This window comes from Dendrobates tinctorius, unplaced genomic scaffold (genome assembly GCF_039654945.1).
Source record: "Dendrobates tinctorius isolate UK_male_01 unplaced genomic scaffold, ASM3965494v1 ptg000102l, whole genome shotgun sequence".
NCBI lineage: Eukaryota > Metazoa > Chordata > Amphibia > Anura > Dendrobatidae > Dendrobates > Dendrobates tinctorius.
The window spans coordinates 33,025,126-33,044,305 of NW_027361770.1; positions in this window are offsets into that span (position 1 = coordinate 33,025,126).

Below are 19,180 nucleotides of genomic sequence, written 5' to 3' on the forward strand. Positions count from 1 at the left end.
CTTCCTTCTCGCCTTAGACCAACCCTTACTTAACATTGCGCCAACTGTACCTGAGAACTGGTGTTGTGTTTAATGGTGTTGTGAAAAATTTCAAAATAAAGAGTTTACAAAAAAAGAAAAACAAGGTGTTGTTGTGAAGGGTAATTCCCCATGTAACATTCCTATTCTACCTGTAAAAAGGAAGATGGCAGTTTTCGAATGGTAGTAGACCTGAGACTTGTAAATAAGTACACTCCCTCAGCAGCTCACCTTGTTGCATCTGTCCCTGAAGTTATGTCACAGCTGAGGAGTGATTGTAAAGTGTTTTCTTGTTTGGACATTGCAAATGGCTTTTTCTCAGTACCCCTAACACCTGAATCTGCCCTCCGCTTTGCATTCACTTTTGAGAATGTGCAATACTTGTTCACGCGGTTGCCCATGGGATTTCACAGTTCTCCTGTGTATTTCCATCAGGCATTGGCTCAAGTGTTAGAACCCCTTGGCTACGGAGACAAAGTCTTACAGTATGTGGATGATTTATTGATTTAAACTGTTGATGAATGTGAACACAAAGAGACCCTTGAAAATGTTTGTCAGTGTCACGTCGCCGTCAGACTCAGGGCCTGCTGTCCCGGCCTCGGCCACTAGGAGGCGCCGGACTGTCACATCACCGTCAGACTCAGGGCCTGCTGTCCCGACCTCGGCCACTAGGAGGCGCCGGACTGTCACATCACCGTCAGACTCAGGGCCTGCTGTCCCAACCTCAGCCACTAGGAGGTGCCGGACTGTCCCATCACCGTCTGACTCACGGCCTGCTGTTCCTGCCTCAGTCACTGGGAGGCACCGTGGTTCACCCCGAGTGATGGCAGCAATAAAGATGAGGTTCCTGCGCAGGCATCTGCTGGACGCAAGCTCCGCTCCTCGGTCGGTCATGAAGGGGCTGGTGCATCACCATCCAGCCTGGTCCTGGGGGCGGTCCTAATGACATCATCAGTCCGGGAACCTGTGAGGGATGACCTGATCCCTCAAATACCTTGGGACTGGTCTTGCAATCCGCCGGATATATTCTTGGTTCCCCTGCGTGCTACTTTGTGATTTACTATAGTTTACTCTGACCTCTGCCTGGATTTCTGACCATTCTATTGCCTGCCGATTCCGTACCTTTGCCTTTCTCCCGACTTTAAACGCTGACCTTGGCTTGGATTCCTGACCTCTCTTCTGCCTGCTGATTTTGTACTTTGGTTGCCCTCCTGGTTTATGACTTTGACCTTGGCCTGGATTTGACTCTGCTACTGTCTGCCGTTTTTGTACCGTTGCTGCCCGCCTGGTTTCGACTTTGATTCTGGCCTACGTTTTTGGTCCTGTTTTTAACCCCTTTTCTGGCTACCGTCCTGCGCTGGTTGCTGATCCTATTCAGACAGCACCTCCTGGGCTCTGCTATAAATCCAGATCCCCATATAGGGGTAAAGGGTATCGGGGTTACTCCGGGCGCTGTATTTCTGCAGCCCAGACTTGCAGACGGACGTCACAGTCTGGCTTTACAAGATGCAGGACTCAAAATGAGTTTAGACAAAGTACAATTGATGAAATCAGAGGTTAAATTTCTGGGTGTGTCTTTCTCAGCAGAAGGAAAGAAACCCATGCGTGACAGGGTTAAAGCTATTCAGGCTCTCCCCATACCAACTAATATTACTGAGCTCAGAAAATTTTGGAGTCTTATCAATTTTTCCAGAGAATTTATTGAAGATTTCGCTTATCTGGCTAAACCACTGTATGATTTATTGAAAAATGTTGATGATGACTTTACCCCTGTAACCGTAGAAGGAGCAGCCTTACAGGCTTTTGAGGGATTGAAGCGTGCCCTTACGGCAGCTACTGCATTGGTTAATCCTGACCCTTCCCAGCCTTTCTATATTCAGACTCACACCAGTGAGATCTCTATTTCTTCTGTGCTTCTACAAAAATGGCCCAAAGAAAGCCCAGAATTGTCTAGTCAGTTGTATGCCCTAGGTTACTACTCTAGGTTGCTTACCCCCGTGAAAAAGGATTCACTCTGTGCATGAAGCACCTACTGGGCGTGCACTGGACTATGAATCAAGTGAGACATATAGTGGGATTTGCTCCTTTAATCTTACAAACCCTGCATGTCACCTTAAAAACTTTGCTGAAAGGAAAAGCTTCAGGTATTAATTCACAGAGAATGGCCCAATGAATCATTGATTTTGAGACTAGAGACTTACAAGTCGAAGTGGGTGAGAAATATCATTTAGCCCAGATGATGCAGTATGCAGGAAAAAGTCATGATTGTCAAATTGAGCTTGTGTGTACAGAGCCAATGAATATCTTCAGTGACAGCGCCTATCTTGTTTCCTTCCTCACCCTGTATCTCAATGTATGGGCCCTGAGAGGGATGGTTGATTCACAGAACAAGCCCTTGCAGCATGCAGAAATTCTTAAACAAATTGAGCAGCAGGGCAAAGAATTCCCAAATTTATGGTCCTTCTGTAAAATTAAAGGGCACCAGAGGCTGATTCCTGACCCCACATCCTTGGCAATGCATATGTAGATCGCGCAGCCAAGGAAGCTGCACTTACGGGCGATGACAAATATCCCCAAGAAGTCATCGCTGCAGTCACTACAAAACCCCGAGAGCCCCCTTGCCTTTTCTCCTCTTCAAGATCTCGTAAAAGCACAGGAGAAGGATGGAGACTCATCTCTGTTCAATTCCCTTGAGTCCCTGCCCATTGAAGGGGACAGGCTAGTGACTTACATCCCAACAACAATGATTAAGTCTTTGCTCAAATTTCAAGCTACAAAGGTGTTAAAATCATTCATATCGATCAATGTAGACTTCTTAATTATTTTACTGAGATTTCTGGTAAGGACTGATACTCCACTATTTTCTATTTTCTCCAGGTCAGCTGAAGATTTTCATATTCAACTCCTGGGACCATGAACCTATTGGATGATCAGGAGAAGATGCTTCACACTATACAGTGGGACTCTGATAGTGTGAGGGGGGAGAAGATCAGGAAAATCCAGAAGACAAAGAATGAGAAGAAAAAGACCAAAAGACTTGACTATTGTGCAACTTATTTTTTTCGGGACTATTTGAATTATTTTTTTATTATGTGTTTGTGCTATTTTAAGGGACTTTTGCCTTACACACACATGTGCATAAAGCGCTGAATTACCTCAATATTCTTATTTTCAATAATTGACCCTTGAATATTACAGTACTGTATGTTGCACTCTGCATAGAGTACAAGAGGGGGACTTGTAAGAGAATGGACAGCCATAATATACTGAGCAGCCATGATGAGTAAGGCAGCCATCTTATCGAAAGTTAGAGAAGATTCAACTTTTACAAAAGAGCTAATAAAATGTACTAAATGGAGGATGGAAAATGAGATCATTTCTCCTACCAACCTCAGTAGATGTGCATAGAGGAAGATTGGATCAATAGGGGAATAGGGTCACCAAATATATGGTCAATGTGTGTTTATGTGATATTGTTGGTAGAGAGAGAAGAATCATTAAAATGTCAAATTCATGAATTTATGGATCAAGTCTGAAAGCAGTGATAAGATTTTAGGACAGTAGCCATAGATACCAATGACTTATGGGTTTTAGTGTTGCTTGGAGAAATGTTAATTAATATCTTCGTATTATGTCATTATATTCTCTGCTCTAAACCACGTTTCTCTTGAATTATCATGTGAATGCCTTAGAATTATAATGTAAAATGCCCTCTGCGGCAAAATGCAGCTTTCTTTATTCTCATAATGTATAAGAAGCCCCTGTTACTGTTGCTTGTTGCCATTCCACCGCCATCATGGCACTGTGCCACACCATGGCCAGGGCACGGAGCCTTATCATCGCCAGACTTCCTAGCGAATCTCTGCCCATCTGAATTCCTGTTTTTGCCCGCATATTTCAACTTCTCTGATTGTCCGTTCTGTTCTGCCGTGTATCTTCTGAATAATCTTCAACCTCAGCTTCAAGAAGAATTGTCTGCAATTTTGTGTCCGGCTCTTCCAGCTCTCTCAGTAAGAACTTTTTCTTACAAGTGGCGATTGCCAGCCAGGAGGAGCGGCTCCAGAGAGCTGCCTCCAGAAGAACCACGGAAGAAAGCTGTAGATGAGAGCTTTGAGGTTGGAAGAGTGAAGAAAAAATAAAAACAGCGTATGGCCATACTTTAAACCGATCAAAGGAAGCCAGCCTGAAGGAGAACCTCTCGTGATCGCTCCGAGACCACCTGCCCGATTTTTTTATAAGAAAACCACGGATAATAAAAAGACTATAAAAAGATGAGCAACTAAGTGTCACGTCGCCATCAGACTCAGGGCCTGCTGTTCCACCCTCAGCCACTAGGAGGCAACGGACTGTCACGCCGCCCTCGGGCTCGGGGCCTGCTGTCCAGGCCTCGGCCACCAGGAGGCGCCGGACTGACATGTCGCCGTCGAACTCGGGGCCTGCTGTTCCGCCCTCAGCCACTAGGAGGCGACGGACTGTCACGCCACCCTCAGGCTCGGGGCCTGCTCTCCAGGCCTCGGCCACCAGGAGGCGCCGGACTGACATGTCGCCGTCGAACTCAGGGCCTGCTGTTCCGCCCTCAGCTACTAGGAGGCGCCGTGGCTCGCACCTGAGTGATGGCGGCAACAGTGAAAGGGCTTCTGCACAGACATCTAGTGGACGCAGACTCCGCTCCTCTGTCAGTCATGAAGGGGTTGGTGCATCATCATCAGGTCTGGTCCTGGGGGCGGTCCTGATGACATCATTAGCCCGGGAGCCTGTGAGGGATGACCTGATCCCTCAAATACCTTGGGACTGGGCTTGCAAGCCGCTGGATATATTCTTGGTTCCCCTGTGTGCTACTTAGTGATTGACTTCTGTTTGACTCTGACCTCAGCCTGGATTTCTGACCCTTCTATTGCCTGACGACTTTGTACTTCTGCTACTCTCCTGGTTTGTGACCTTGGCTTGGATATTCTGACTCTGCTACTTCCTAACAATTCTGTACCTCTGCCGCCCTCCTGGTTTTTGACTCTGACCTTGGCCTGAATTTGACTCTTCTATTGCCTGCCGTTTTTCCTACTTCCCTCTGACGACCATCCTGCTCTGTCCGCTGCTCATATTCAGACAGCTACCTCCTGGGCTCTGTTGTAAATCCAGATCCCTGTATAGGGGTAAAGGGTATCAGTGTTTCTCGGGGTGTTGCCTGGCTGCAGCCCAGAACCACAGACGGACGTTACATTATATCCGGCCTAAAATTTACTGCTTCTTGTATATATACCCAACATATACAAAAGCAGTCTCCCTGAACTTTTTTTTTTTCCCTCCTTCTGACCGAGCTGATTTTTGGCCTGAACACCTGTTGCATTGCACAGCCTGGAAGATCACTCTCATTTTCCTGGACAACTATGCGGCAGTCTGGAGTCTTCAGGGAGAGAGCTGCACCTCAGAGATCCATGCTCCTGGGACGTCGGCCTCTGGGCAACTACCCTGGCTATGGTTGCCCAGGGGCTCAGGTATTGCCCGCAGATGCGGCAAAAGTTTTATTACCTACTTCTCTTTCTTTTGGTCAGAAATCTCAGTGTTTGAACGCGTATGTGGATTGTGGACCTGAAGGAAATTTTATGGATACTTTGGCTGCTAAAAGTCTCGGTGTACCCCTATTAAGACTTAATGCCCCTATAAAAACTACTGCTATTAATGGCACACCCATTGTCCGGGAGGGGGTTAAATTTGTTACTGACAAAATCACTATGTCTGTGGGAGCATTGCATACCGAGTTTATGTCATTTTTTGTGATGGATAATTTATCTGCCGCAGTCATTTTGGGAATGCCATGGCTACGCCAGCACAATCCAGTCATCGACTGGCACCTAGGCGATGTTGTTCGCTGGAGTTCGCACTGTCAAGATAACTGCATATCACTAGCCGTAAACCAAGTTAAAGTTAAAAACCACCTCATACCGTTTGCTTTCAGAGACTATGAAGATGTTTTTTCTATTGTAGATTCTGAGAAGCAACCCCCCACAGAGAGTATGATTGCCCTATAGACCTGATTCCAGATGCCCGTCTCCCAAAAGGGAGAATATTTAATCTCTCTGGTCCAGAGCATCAGTCCATGAATGAGTATATAGCAGATAGCTTAAAAAAAGGGTTTATTAGACCATCCATTTCACCAGTTGGAGCCGGGTTCTTCTTTGTAGAAAAGAAAGATGGTGGTCTCAGACCCTGCATTGATTACCGGGAGTTGAACGCAATCACTATAAAGAACCAGTACCACTCATCCCTGATCTTTTTAATCAACTAATAGGAGCCCGTTGGTTTACTAAACTTGACCTCCGGGGGCATACAATCTAGTCCGCATAAGAGACGGGGATGAGTGGAAAACAGCCTTCAATACCCCTCTTGGCCATTTTGAGTACCTTGTAATGCCGTTTGGACTCAGTAACGCACCTGCCGTGTTCCAGCACTTTGTAAATGATATTTTCAGGGACATTTGTGGGGTGTATGTCGTCGTGTATTTAGATGACATTTTGATTTATTCTGCTGACCCTGTGACACACGCTCAACACGTCTGTTCTGTGCTGCAGAGACTGCGAGAACACTCCTTGTTTGCTAAACTGGAGAAATGTGTTTTCTTTGCTGAGGAGGTACAGTTTTTAGGGTACATGGTTTCAGGCAAAGGCTTTCGTATGGATCCTGCCAAGATCCAACCTATCAAAGCTTGGGTACAACCCAAATCACTAAAAGCGCTGCAGCGATTTTTATGGTTTGCTAACTACTACCGTAAATTTATCAGGGGTTTCTCCGAAATTGCCAAACCACTCACGGATTTGACCCGAAAAGGGCAGACGTGGCTAATTGGAACCTTGAGGCAATTCAAGCTTTTGCTACGCTAAAAGAGTGCTTTGTGGCCAACCCAGTTTTGGTTCAGCCTGATCTAGAGCGCCCATTTATTGTAGAAGTGGATGCCTCTGAGGTCGGAGTGGGAGCAGTGCTGTCGCAAGGCACTGCATCCCTCAATCAGCTTCACCCAAGTGCTTTTTTTTCCCGAAAATTCTCTGTCACTGAGAAAAACTACGATATAGGTAATCGGGAATTATTGGCGATCAAATGGGCCCTCGAGGAATGGCGCCACTTCCTCGAAGGCGCCAAACATAAGATCACGGTAATTACCGACCACAAAAATCTGACCTACCTGGAGTCAGCTAAAAGATTAAATCCTAGACAGGCAAGGTGGGCCTTGTTCTTTTCTAGGTTTGATTTTTTAATCACCTTTCGCCCTGGTACTAAAAATGTGAGGGCCGATGCCCTCTCTCGCAGTTTTTGCCCCTCACAAGCCGTGGACTGTGAGCCAGTCCCGATATTGGCCAACGGGATCGTTGTGTCAGCAGTATCTCTGGACCTTCTGGAGGAGATCCGTAGCTCCCCAGAACAGGCTCCTGACACTACGCCCCCCAAAAAATTGTTTGTCCCAGCTACGTTTCGCATGCAAGTTCTTAAAGAGTCACATGACTCTGTTCTGGCAGGCCATCCTGGTCTTAATAATACCACCCGACTGGTAACTAGAAACTTTTGGTGGCCGACGGTGGTTAAGGACTGTAAAGAATATGTGTTAGCGTGTGAAGTCTGTGCCCGCGCCAAGTCCTACCATAATCGCCCTGCCAGCTGGCTCCAGTCCTTGCCCACCCCTGAGAGTCCATGGACCCACATCTCCATGGACTTCATTACGGACCTGCCGCCCTCAGATGGGAAAACGTGTATCTGGGTGGTGGTGGTTCAGCAAACAGTGTCACTTTGTCCCCCTGTCTGGGTTACCTAACTCAGAAACCTTGAGTAAACTTTTTATTGTGCATGTTGTACGCCTGCACGGTGCTCCAGTGAATATTGTGTCCGACAGAGGTACCCAGTTCATCTCAAAATTCTGGAGAGCTTTCTGCAAACGCATTGGGATTGAGCTGTCCTTCTCCTCTGCCTACCACCCCGAGACCAAAGGTCAAACCGAACGTACCAACCAAGCACTGGAGCAATACCTCCGCTGTTATGTGTCAGAACATCAGTCTGATTGGGTGGAACATCTGCCACTAGCTGAGTTTGCCCTAAATAATCGTTACCAGGACTCCATTAAGACTACCCCATTTTTCTGCAACCATGGACTGCATCCGCGGTTTGGTTCGTTCTCGGCCAGGATGTCAGAGCTCCCCAGGGTAGAGGGAAATATACATCGTTTAAAAATGATTTGGTCTGAGGTAAACTCAAACTTGAAAGGGGCCCAGGTTAGACAGGCTTCGGCTGCGAATAGGCAACGATCTTGTCATGATCACGTGTGTCAGGACGCAGATGTTACCGCAAGGCGGACCCATAACACACGTGACCCTGGATACTCCGCCTCCAGTGGGGCGCATTTAAATAATAAAACGTGCAGGTGGATACGCCGCCTCCACCTGGCGAATTTGGGTATTACACGTTATACATACAATATCTGGAAACACCGCCTCCAGTAAGGCGCATTTAAATAATAAAGGGGGGAACCTGGGAAACTTTAACAATGGTGGGCCCTGCGATAGGGAATGGGGACATGGAGACCTCCTAAGCTCCCCTGAGCCAGTGTCCCTGCACTCCTAACGTTCCCTATGCCGGTTTCGCACCGGGCGCCGCACGCGTACCTCAACGCCCTTGCTCACCCTGAACCTAAACCCTCACTAGGGAATGGGTCGGTGCGGAGACTAATCCCACCACTGCACTAATAACACACATGAGGAAAGAGACAATACAGGGGAAACACCACTTAGCTTTGTTCTGTTGCGTGCGCTCCTAGCAACAGAGCCCTCCACCTGAGTGCATCTTCTCCTCCACCTGGATCCATCACCATAACAGGATCCTTCACCTTAGTGCAGCCTTGGAGCAGAGTCCAACACCAGTTGCAGCTGCTTAGTACCAGAGTCCCAAGGATGAGTTCAGCTGCTGACACGAAGTCGAGCATGCTTGAGTCCAGCTCAGCGGCCAAGTCCCACATGGTGAGTGCCACTCTCCATAGTCGCCACTCCACCAGCCCATGCAGACACTTCCCGCTGACACCATCACTGCGACTCCACCACGCCATGCCAGCCCTTCGTCCAGACACCATAGCTGAAACACATCCCCCCTGGCTAAGCTGCGCAGGACTCCTCACCAGCTCCATCCTTCCTCCAGGCTCTCCAAAAACAGAGTGAACACAAACTCACAATATCACAGGCAGTGATTGCACACCTCTAGCACACCTTTATAGGGTGTAACACCTGATACATGATTAAGTGCACAAAACCTAAAGTGCAATATCAAAACCACCACCGGGGACAGTCAAGACACCTTGGAACTTTCCAAAGTAAAAAAAGTTCACCCAGTGATTTAAAACTGTCAGATCACTTCAGATCATGACACTACCCCCTCCTTAATGAGGGGCCTCTGGACCCTCAAGACCACCCCTCATTAGGGAAACACCTACAGCGGGGACGCCCAGACCCTGAGTTCACCCCACCATTACCTGACACTTCAGGTTTATGACAAACGCACCGCTGGTATTGGCAATACATGTTCATTTTGGAGGCACCACTCCTCTCCACAGCGCCGACCTGGGGAACGAGATTATGTATGTGTATGTATGCTAAGAGCTGATCAGACTCCACAACACATTTCCAAGATGTTTTTTGGTGGCACACATACACGCTCGTTCACACACAGGTCCGGACCTGAACGTTTATTACACACATTCGTTTGTCATTTTTTGGTGAACTCACTCTGGACTTGACAACAGAGGCGTCCCCCTGTGTCACCACACTCACACCCCCACTATTCACCAAGGGACACACCCTCCAACCCTTTCACCATGAGGACTGCGCCTCCTAGGGTTGGTCAGTGGTGAGGGTAGAAATCTGTCCCTACTCCCCCGCAGCACTCCTGCTGCACACACCAGGAGAAGGGGACGGGGAAATGGAGGAAATATACTCTCGCTGGTCGCCTCCACACGGCCAGGAGGGGCGGCTTTTACGGTGGAATTTGAAGATTTGGCGTAAGCCCCGCGGACTCTACACCAGTCTGCTCATCACTGGAACGCACCCCTTCACCTCGGGGAACACCAAGCAGCTCCGTGGGGCACCATTCCTCCCACCTGCCTGGGTACGCCCACGTGCATGAGCAAGTCCCGCTCCCCAGCAGCGACTCTAGGGGGCTTTAGCCAGACCGCAGCCGCCAATTTTGATTTCCTGGTTACCTGAGCAGAGGCCCCAGACCGTGATAACAGCTGCTGCAGCGGCTCTAAACACCTTGCCGCTCCCCACTCACATCAGTGAGGCCCGGCAGCAATTACTCAGCGGTCTCCACATGGCCAAAGCTCATCAGAAAAAAAAACTGTAGGGCCTGTGATAATGTCATGATCACGTGTGTCAGGACGCAGATGTTACCGCAAGGCGGACCCATAACACACGTGACCCTGGATACTCCGCCTCCAGTGGGGCGCATTTAAATAATAAAACGTGCAGGTGGATACGCCGCCTCCACCTGGCGAATTTGGGTATTACACGTTATACATACAATATCTGGAAACACCGCCTCCAGTAAGGCGCATTTAAATAATAAAGGGGGGAACCTGGGAAACTTTAACAATGGTGGGCCCTGCGATAGGGAATGGGGACATGGAGACCTCCTAAGCTCCCCTGAGCCAGTGTCCCTGCACTCCTAACGTTCCCTATGCCGGTTTCGCACCGGGCGCCGCACGCGTACCTCAACGCCCTTGCTCACCCTGAACCTAAACCCTCACTAGGGAATGGGTCGGTGCGGAGACTAATCCCACCACTGCACTAATAACACACATGAGGAAAGAGACAATACAGGGGAAACACCACTTAGCTTTGTTCTGTTGCGTGCGCTCCTAGCAACAGAGCCCTCCACCTGAGTGCATCTTCTCCTCCACCTGGATCCATCACCATAACAGGATCCTTCACCTTAGTGCAGCCTTGGAGCAGAGTCCAACACCAGTTGCAGCTGCTTAGTACCAGAGTCCCAAGGATGAGTTCAGCTGCTGACACGAAGTCGAGCATGCTTGAGTCCAGCTCAGCGGCCAAGTCCCACATGGTGAGTGCCACTCTCCATAGTCGCCACTCCACCAGCCCATGCAGACACTTCCCGCTGACACCATCACTGCGACTCCACCACGCCATGCCAGCCCTTCGTCCAGACACCATAGCTGAAACACATCCCCCCTGGCTAAGCTGCGCAGGACTCCTCACCAGCTCCATCCTTCCTCCAGGCTCTCCAAAAACAGAGTGAACACAAACTCACAATATCACAGGCAGTGATTGCACACCTCTAGCACACCTTTATAGGGTGTAACACCTGATACATGATTAAGTGCACAAAACCTAAAGTGCAATATCAAAACCACCACCGGGGACAGTCAAGACACCTTGGAACTTTCCAAAGTAAAAAAAGTTCACCCAGTGATTTAAAACTGTCAGATCACTTCAGATCATGACACTACCCCCTCCTTAATGAGGGGCCTCTGGACCCTCAAGACCACCCCTCATTAGGGAAACACCTACAGCGGGGACGCCCAGACCCTGAGTTCACCCCACCATTACCTGACACTTCAGGTTTATGACAAACGCACCGCTGGTATTGGCAATACATGTTCATTTTGGAGGCACCACTCCTCTCCACAGCGCCGACCTGGGGAACGAGATTATGTATGTGTATGTATGCTAAGAGCTGATCAGACTCCACAACACATTTCCAAGATGTTTTTTGGTGGCACACATACACGCTCGTTCACACACAGGTCCGGACCTGAACGTTTATTACACACATTCGTTTGTCATTTTTTGGTGAACTCACTCTGGACTTGACAACAGAGGCGTCCCCCTGTGTCACCACACTCACACCCCCACTATTCACCAAGGGACACACCCTCCAACCCTTTCACCATGAGGACTGCGCCTCCTAGGGTTGGTCAGTGGTGAGGGTAGAAATCTGTCCCTACTCCCCCGCAGCACTCCTGCTGCACACACCAGGAGGAGAAGGGGACGGGGAAATGGAGGAAATATACTCTCGCTGGTCGCCTCCACACGGCCAGGAGGGGCGGCTTTTATGGTGGAATTTGAAGATTTGGCGTAAGCCCCGCGGACTCTACACCAGTCTGCTCATCACTGGAACGCACCCCTTCACCTCGGGGAACACCAAGCAGCTCCATGGGGCACCATTCCTCCCACCTGCCTGGGTACGCCCACGTGCATGAGCAAGTCCCGCTCCCCAGCAGCGACTCTAGGGGGCTTTAGCCAGACCGCAGCCGCCAATTTTGATTTCCTGGTTACCTGAGCAGAGGCCCCAGACCGTGATAACAGCTGCTGCAGCGGCTCTAAACACCTTGCCGCTCCCCACTCACATCAGTGAGGCCCGGCAGCAATTACTCAGCGGTCTCCACATGGCCAAAGCTCATCAGAAAAAAAAACTGTAGGGCCTGTGATAATGTCATGATCACGTGTGTCAGGACGCAGATGTTACCGCAAGGCGGACCCATAACACACGTGACCCTGGATACTCCGCCTCCAGTGGGGCGCATTTAAATAATAAAACGTGCAGGTGGATACGCCGCCTCCACCTGGCGAATTTGGGTATTACACGTTATACATACAATATCTGGAAACACCGCCTCCAGTAAAGCGCATTTAAATAATAAAGGGGGGAACCTGGGAAACTTTAACAATGGTGGGCCCTGCGATAGGGAATGGGGACATGGAGACCTCCTAAGCTCCCCTGAGCCAGTGTCCCTGCACTCCTAACGTTCCCTATGCCGGTTTCGCACCGGGCGCCGCACGCGTACCTCAACGCCCTTGCTCACCCTGAACCTAAACCCTCACTAGGGAATGGGTCGGTGCGGAGACTAATCCCACCACTGCACTAATAACACACATGAGGAAAGAGACAATACAGGGGAAACACCACTTAGCTTTGCTCTGTTGCGTGCGCTCCTAGCAACAGAGCCCTCCACCTGAGTGCATCTTCTCCTCCACCTGGATCCATCACCATAACAGGATCCTTCACCTTAGTGCAGCCTTGGAGCAGAGTCCAACACCAGTTGCAGCTGCTTAGTACCAGAGTCCCAAGGATGAGTTCAGCTGCTGACACGAAGTCGAGCATGCTTGAGTCCAGCTCAGCGGCCAAGTCCCACATGGTGAGTGCCACTCTCCATAGTCGCCACTCCACCAGCCCATGCAGACACTTCCCGCTGACACCATCACTGCGACTCCACCACGCCATGCCAGCCCTTCGTCCAGACACCATAGCTGAAACATATCCCCCCTGGCTAAGCTGCGCAGGACTCCTCACCAGCTCCATCCTTCCTCCAGGCTCTCCAAAAACAGAGTGAACACAAACTCACAATATCACAGGCAGTGATTGCACACCTCTAGCACACCTTTATAGGGTGTAACACCTGATACATGATTAAGTGCACAAAACCTAAAGTGCAATATCAAAACCACCACCGGGGACAGTCAAGACACCTTGGAACTTTCCAAAGTAAAAAAAGTTCACCCAGTGATTTAAAACTGTCAGATCACTTCAGATCATGACAGATCTAAGGGGCCGCACCTGGGAGTTGGAGACAAGGTTTGGCTCTCTACCAAAAACATCAAACTTAAAGTGCTGTCTGCCAAACTGGGTCCCAGATTTATTGGTCCATATGAAATCATAGAAGTAGTTAACCCTGTAGCTTTCCGTTTAAAACTTCCACAGTCTTTTAAGTTGCCCAATGTGTTCCACAAGTCCCTCCTCAAGCTGTATCGCTCCCCAATTCACCCTGTCCAGTCCCTTCCTCCTCCTGTTTCAGTCAGAGGGTCCTTGGAGTATGAAGTCCAGGGTATCCTTGACTCCCGCCTTGTGAGAGGCTCCATACAGTATCTTGTACACTGGAGGGGCTACGGCCCGGAGGAGAGGTCCTGGGTCCCCGCAAGGAACATCCATGCCAAGGCATTAATTAGGAGATTTCATCTCCTTCACCCAGACAAACCGGGTTTTGAGGGTCCGGAGGCCCCTCCTGGAGAGGGGGGTACTGTCATGTCGCCGTCAGACTCGGGGCCTGCTGTTCCACCCTCAGCCACTAGGAGGCAACGGACTGTCACGCCGCCCTCGGGCTCGGGGCCTGCTGTCCAGGCCTCGGCCACCAGGAGGCGCCGGACTGACATGTCGCCGTCGAACTCGGGGCCTGCTGTTCCGCCCTCAGCCACTAGGAGGCGACAGACTGTCACGCCGCCCTCGGGCTCGGGGCCTGCTCTCCAGGCCTCGGCCACCTGGAGGCGCCGGACTGACATGTCACCGTCGAACTCGGGGCCTGCTGTTCCGCCCTCAGCTACTAGGAGGCGCCGTGGCTCGCGTCTGAGTGATGGCGGCAACAGTGAAAGGGCTTCTGCACAGACATCTAGTGGACGCAGACTCCGCTCCTCGGTCAGTCATAAAGGGGTTGGTGCATCATCATCAGGTCTGGTCCTGGGGGCGGTCCTGATGACATCATCAGCCCGGGAGCCTGTGAGGGATGACCTGATCCCTCAAATACCTTGGGACTGGGCTTGCAAGCCGCCGGATATATTCTTGGTTCCCCTGTGTGCTACTTAGTGATTGACTTCTGTTTGACTCTGACCTCAGCCTGGATTTCTGACCCTTCTATTGCCTGACGACTTTGTACTTCTGCTACTCTCCTGGTTTGTGACCTTGGCTTGGATATTCTGACTCTGCTACTTCCTATCGATTCTGTACCTCTGCCGCCCTCCTGGTTTTTGACTCTGACCTTGGCCTGAATTTGACTCTTCTATTGCCTGCCGTTTTTCCTACTTCCCTCTGACGACCGTCCTGCTCTGTCCGCTGCTCATATTCAGACAGCTACCTCCTGGGCTCTGTTGTAAATCCAGATCCCTGTATAGGGGTAAAGGGTATCAGTGTTTCTCGGGTGTTGCCTGGCTGCAGCCCAGAACCACAGACGGACGTTACATTATATCCGGCCTAAAATTAACTGCTTCTTGTATATATACCCAACATATACAAAAGCAGTCTCCCTGAACTTTTTTTTTTTCCCTCCTTCTGACCGAGCTGATTTTTGGCCTGAACACCTGTTGCATTGCACAGCCTGGAAGATCACTCTCATTTTCCTGGACAACTATGCGGCAGTCTGGAGTCTTCAGGGAGAGAGCTGCACCTCAGAGATCCATGCTCCTGGGATGTCGGCCTCTGGGCAACTACTCTGGCTATGGTTGCCCAGGGGCTCAGGTATTGCCCGCAGATGCGGCAAAAGTTTTATTACCTATTTCTCATTCTTTTGGTCAGAAATCTCAGTGTTTGAACGCGTATGTGGATTGTGGATCTGAAGGAAATTTTATGGATACTTTGGCTGCTAAAAGTCTCGGTGTACCCCTATTAAGACTTAATGCCCCTATAAAAACTACTGCTATTAATGGCACACCCATTGTCCGGGAGGGGGTTAAATTTGTTACTGACAAAATCACTATGTCTGTGGGAGCATTGCATACCGAGTTTATGTCATTTTTTGTGATGGATAATTTATCTGCTGCAGTCATTTTGGGAATGCCATGGCTACGCCAGCACAATCCAGTCATCGAATGGCACCTAGGCGATGTTGTACGCTGGAGTTCGCACTGTCAAGATAACTGCATATCACTAGCCGTAAACCAAGTTAAAGTTAAAAACCACCTCATACCGTTTGCTTTCAGAGACTATGAAGATGTTTTTTCTATTGTAGATTCTGAGAAGCAACCCCCCCACAGAGAGTATGATTGCCCTATAGACCTGATTCCAGATTCCCGTCTCCCAAAAGGGAGAATATTTAATCTCTCTGGTCCAGAGCATCAGTCCATGAATGAGTATATAGCAGATAGCTTAAAAAAAGGGTTTATTAGACCATCCATTTCACCAGTTGGAGCCGGGTTCTTCTTTGTAGAAAAGAAAGATGGTGGTCTCAGACCCTGCATTGATTACCGGGAGTTGAACGCAATCACTATAAAGAACCAGTATCCACTTCCACTCATCCCTGATCTTTTTAATCAACTAATAGGAGCCCGTTGGTTTACTAAACTTGACCTCCGGGGGGCATACAATCTAGTCCGCATAAGAGACGGGGATGAGTGGAAAACAGCCTTCAATACCCCTCTTGGCCGTTTTGAGTACCTTGTAATGCCGTTTGGACTCAGTAACGCACCTGCCGTGTTCCAGCACTTTGTAAACGATATTTTCAGGGACATTTGTGGGGTGTATGTCGTCGTGTATTTAGATGACATTTTGATTTATTCTGCTGACCCTGTGACACACTCTCAACACGTCTGTTCTGTGCTGCAGAGACTGCGAGAACACTCCTTGTTTGCTAAACTGGAGAAATGTGTTTTCTTTGCTGAGGAGGTACAGTTTTTAGGGTACATGGTTTCAGGCAAAGGCTTTCGTATGGATCCTGCCAAGATCCAACCTATCAAAGCTTGGGTGCAACCCAAATCGCTAAAAGCGCTGCAGCGATTTTTATGGTTTGCTAACTACTACCGTAAATTTATCAGAGGTTTCTCCGAAATTGCCAAACCACTCACGGATTTGACCCGAAAAGGGGCAGACGTGGCTAATTGGAACCTTGAGGCAATTCAGGCTTTTGCTACGCTAAAAGAGTGCTTTGTGGCCAACCCAGTTTTCGTTCAGCCTGATCTAGAGCGCCCATTTATTGTAGAAGTGGATGCCTCTGAGGTCGGAGTGGGAGCAGTGCTGTCGCAAGGCACTGCATCCCTCACTCAGCTTCGCCCATGTGCTTTTTTTTCCCGAAAATTCTCTGTCACTGAGAAAAACTACGATATAGGTAATCGGGAATTATTGGCGATCAAATGGGCCTTCGAGGAATGGCGCCACTTCCTCGAAGGCGCCAAACATAAGATCACGGTAATTACCGACCACAAAAATCTGACCTACCTGGAGTCAGCTAAAAGATTAAATCCTAGACAGGCAAGGTGGGCCTTGTTCTTTTCTAGGTTTGATTTTTTAATCACCTTTCGCCCTGGTACTAAAAATGTGAGGGCCGATGCCCTCTCTCGCAGTTTTTGCCCCTCACAAGCCGTGGACTGTGAGCCAGTCCCGATATTGGCCAACAGGATCGTTGTGTCAGCAGTATCTCTGGACCTTCTGGAGGAGATCCGTAGCTCCCCAGAACAGGCTCCTGACACTACGCCCCCCAAAAAATTGTTTGTCCCGGCTACGTTTCGCATGCAAGTTCTTAAAGAGTCACATGACTCTGTTCTGACAGGCAATCCTGGTCTTAATAATACCACCCGACTGGTAACTAGAAACTTTTGGTGGCCGACGGTGGTTAAGGACTGTAAAGAATATGTGTTAGCGTGTGAAGTCTGTGCCCGCGCCAAGTCCTACCATAATCGCCCTGCCGGCTGGCTCCAGTCCTTGCCCACCCCTGAGAGTCCATGGACCCACATCTCCATGGACTTCATTACGGACCTGCCACCCTCAGATGGGAAAACGTGTATCTGGGTGGTGGTGGTTCAGCAAACAGTGTCACTTTGTCCCCCTGTCTGGGTTACCTAACTCAGAAACCTTGAGTAAACTTTTTATTGTGCATGTTGTACGCCTGCATGGTGCTCCAGTGAATATTGTGTCCGACAGAGGTACCCAGTTCATCTCAAAATTCTGGAGAGCTTTCTGCAAACGCATTGGGATTGAGCTGTCATTCTCCTCTGCCTACCACCCCGAGACCAATGGTCAAACCGAACGTACCAACCAAGCACTGGAGCAATACCTCCGCTGTTATGTGTCAGAACATCAGTCTGATTGGGTGGAACATCTGCCACTAGCTGAGTTTGCCCTAAATAATCGTTACCAGGACTCCATTAAGACTACCCCATTTTTCTGCAACCATGGACTGCATCCGCGGTTTGGTTCGTTCTCGGCCAGGATGTCAGAGCTCCCCGTGGTAGAGGGAAATATACATCGTTTAAAAATGATTTGGTCTGAGGTAAACTCAAACTTGAAAGGGGCCCAGGTTAGACAGACTTCGGCTGCGAATAGGCAACGATCTAAGGGGCCGCACCTGGGATTGGAGACAAGGTTTGGCTCTCTACCAAAAACATCAAACTTAAAGTGCCGTCTGCCAAACTGGGTCCCAGATTTATTGGTCCATATGAAATCATAGAAGTAGTTAACCCTGTAGCTTTCCGTTTAAAACTTCCACAGTCTTTTAAGTTGCCCAATGTGTTCCACAAGTCCCTCCTCAAGCTGTATCGCTCCCCAATTCACCCTGTCCAGTCCCTTCCTCCTCCTGTTTCGGTCAGAGGGTCCTTGGAGTATGAAGTCCAGGTTATCCTTGACTCCCGCCTTGTGAGAGGCTCCATACAGTATCTTGTACACTGGAGGGGCTACGGCCCGGAGGAGAGGTCCTGGGTCCCCGCAAGGAACATCCATGCCAAGGCATTAATTAGGAGATTTCATCTCCTTCACCCAGACAAACCGGGTTTTGAGGGTCCGGAGGCCCCTCCTGGAGAGGGGGGTACTGTCACGTCGCCGTCAGACTCAGGGCCTGCTGTTCCACCCTCAGCCACTAGGAGGCAACGGACTGTCACGCCGCCTCGGGCTCGGGGCCTGCTGTCCGGGCCTCGGCCACCAGGAGGCGCCGGACTGACATGTCGCCGTCAAACTCGGGGCCTGCTGTTCCGCCCTCAGCCACTAGGAGGCGACGGACTGTCACGCCGCCCTCGGGCTCGGGGCCTGCTCTCCAGGCCTCGGCCACCAGGAGGCGCCGGACTGACATGTCGCCGTCGAACTCGGGGCCTGCTGTTCCGCCCTCAGCTACTAGGAGGCGCCGTGGCTCGCGCCTGAGTGATGGCGGCAACAGTGAAAGGGCTTCTGCACAGACATCTAGTGGACGCAGATTCCGCTCCTCTGTCAGTCATGAAGGGGTTGGTGCATCATCATCAGGTCTGGTCCTGGGGGCGGTCCTGATGACATCATCAGCCCGGGAGCCTGTGAGGGATGACCTGATCCCTCAAATACCTTGGGACTGGGCTTGCAAGCCGCCGGATATATTCTTGGTTCCCCTGTGTGCTACTTAGTGATTGACTTCTGTTTGACTCTGACCTCAGCCTGGATTTCTGACCCTTCTATTGCCTGA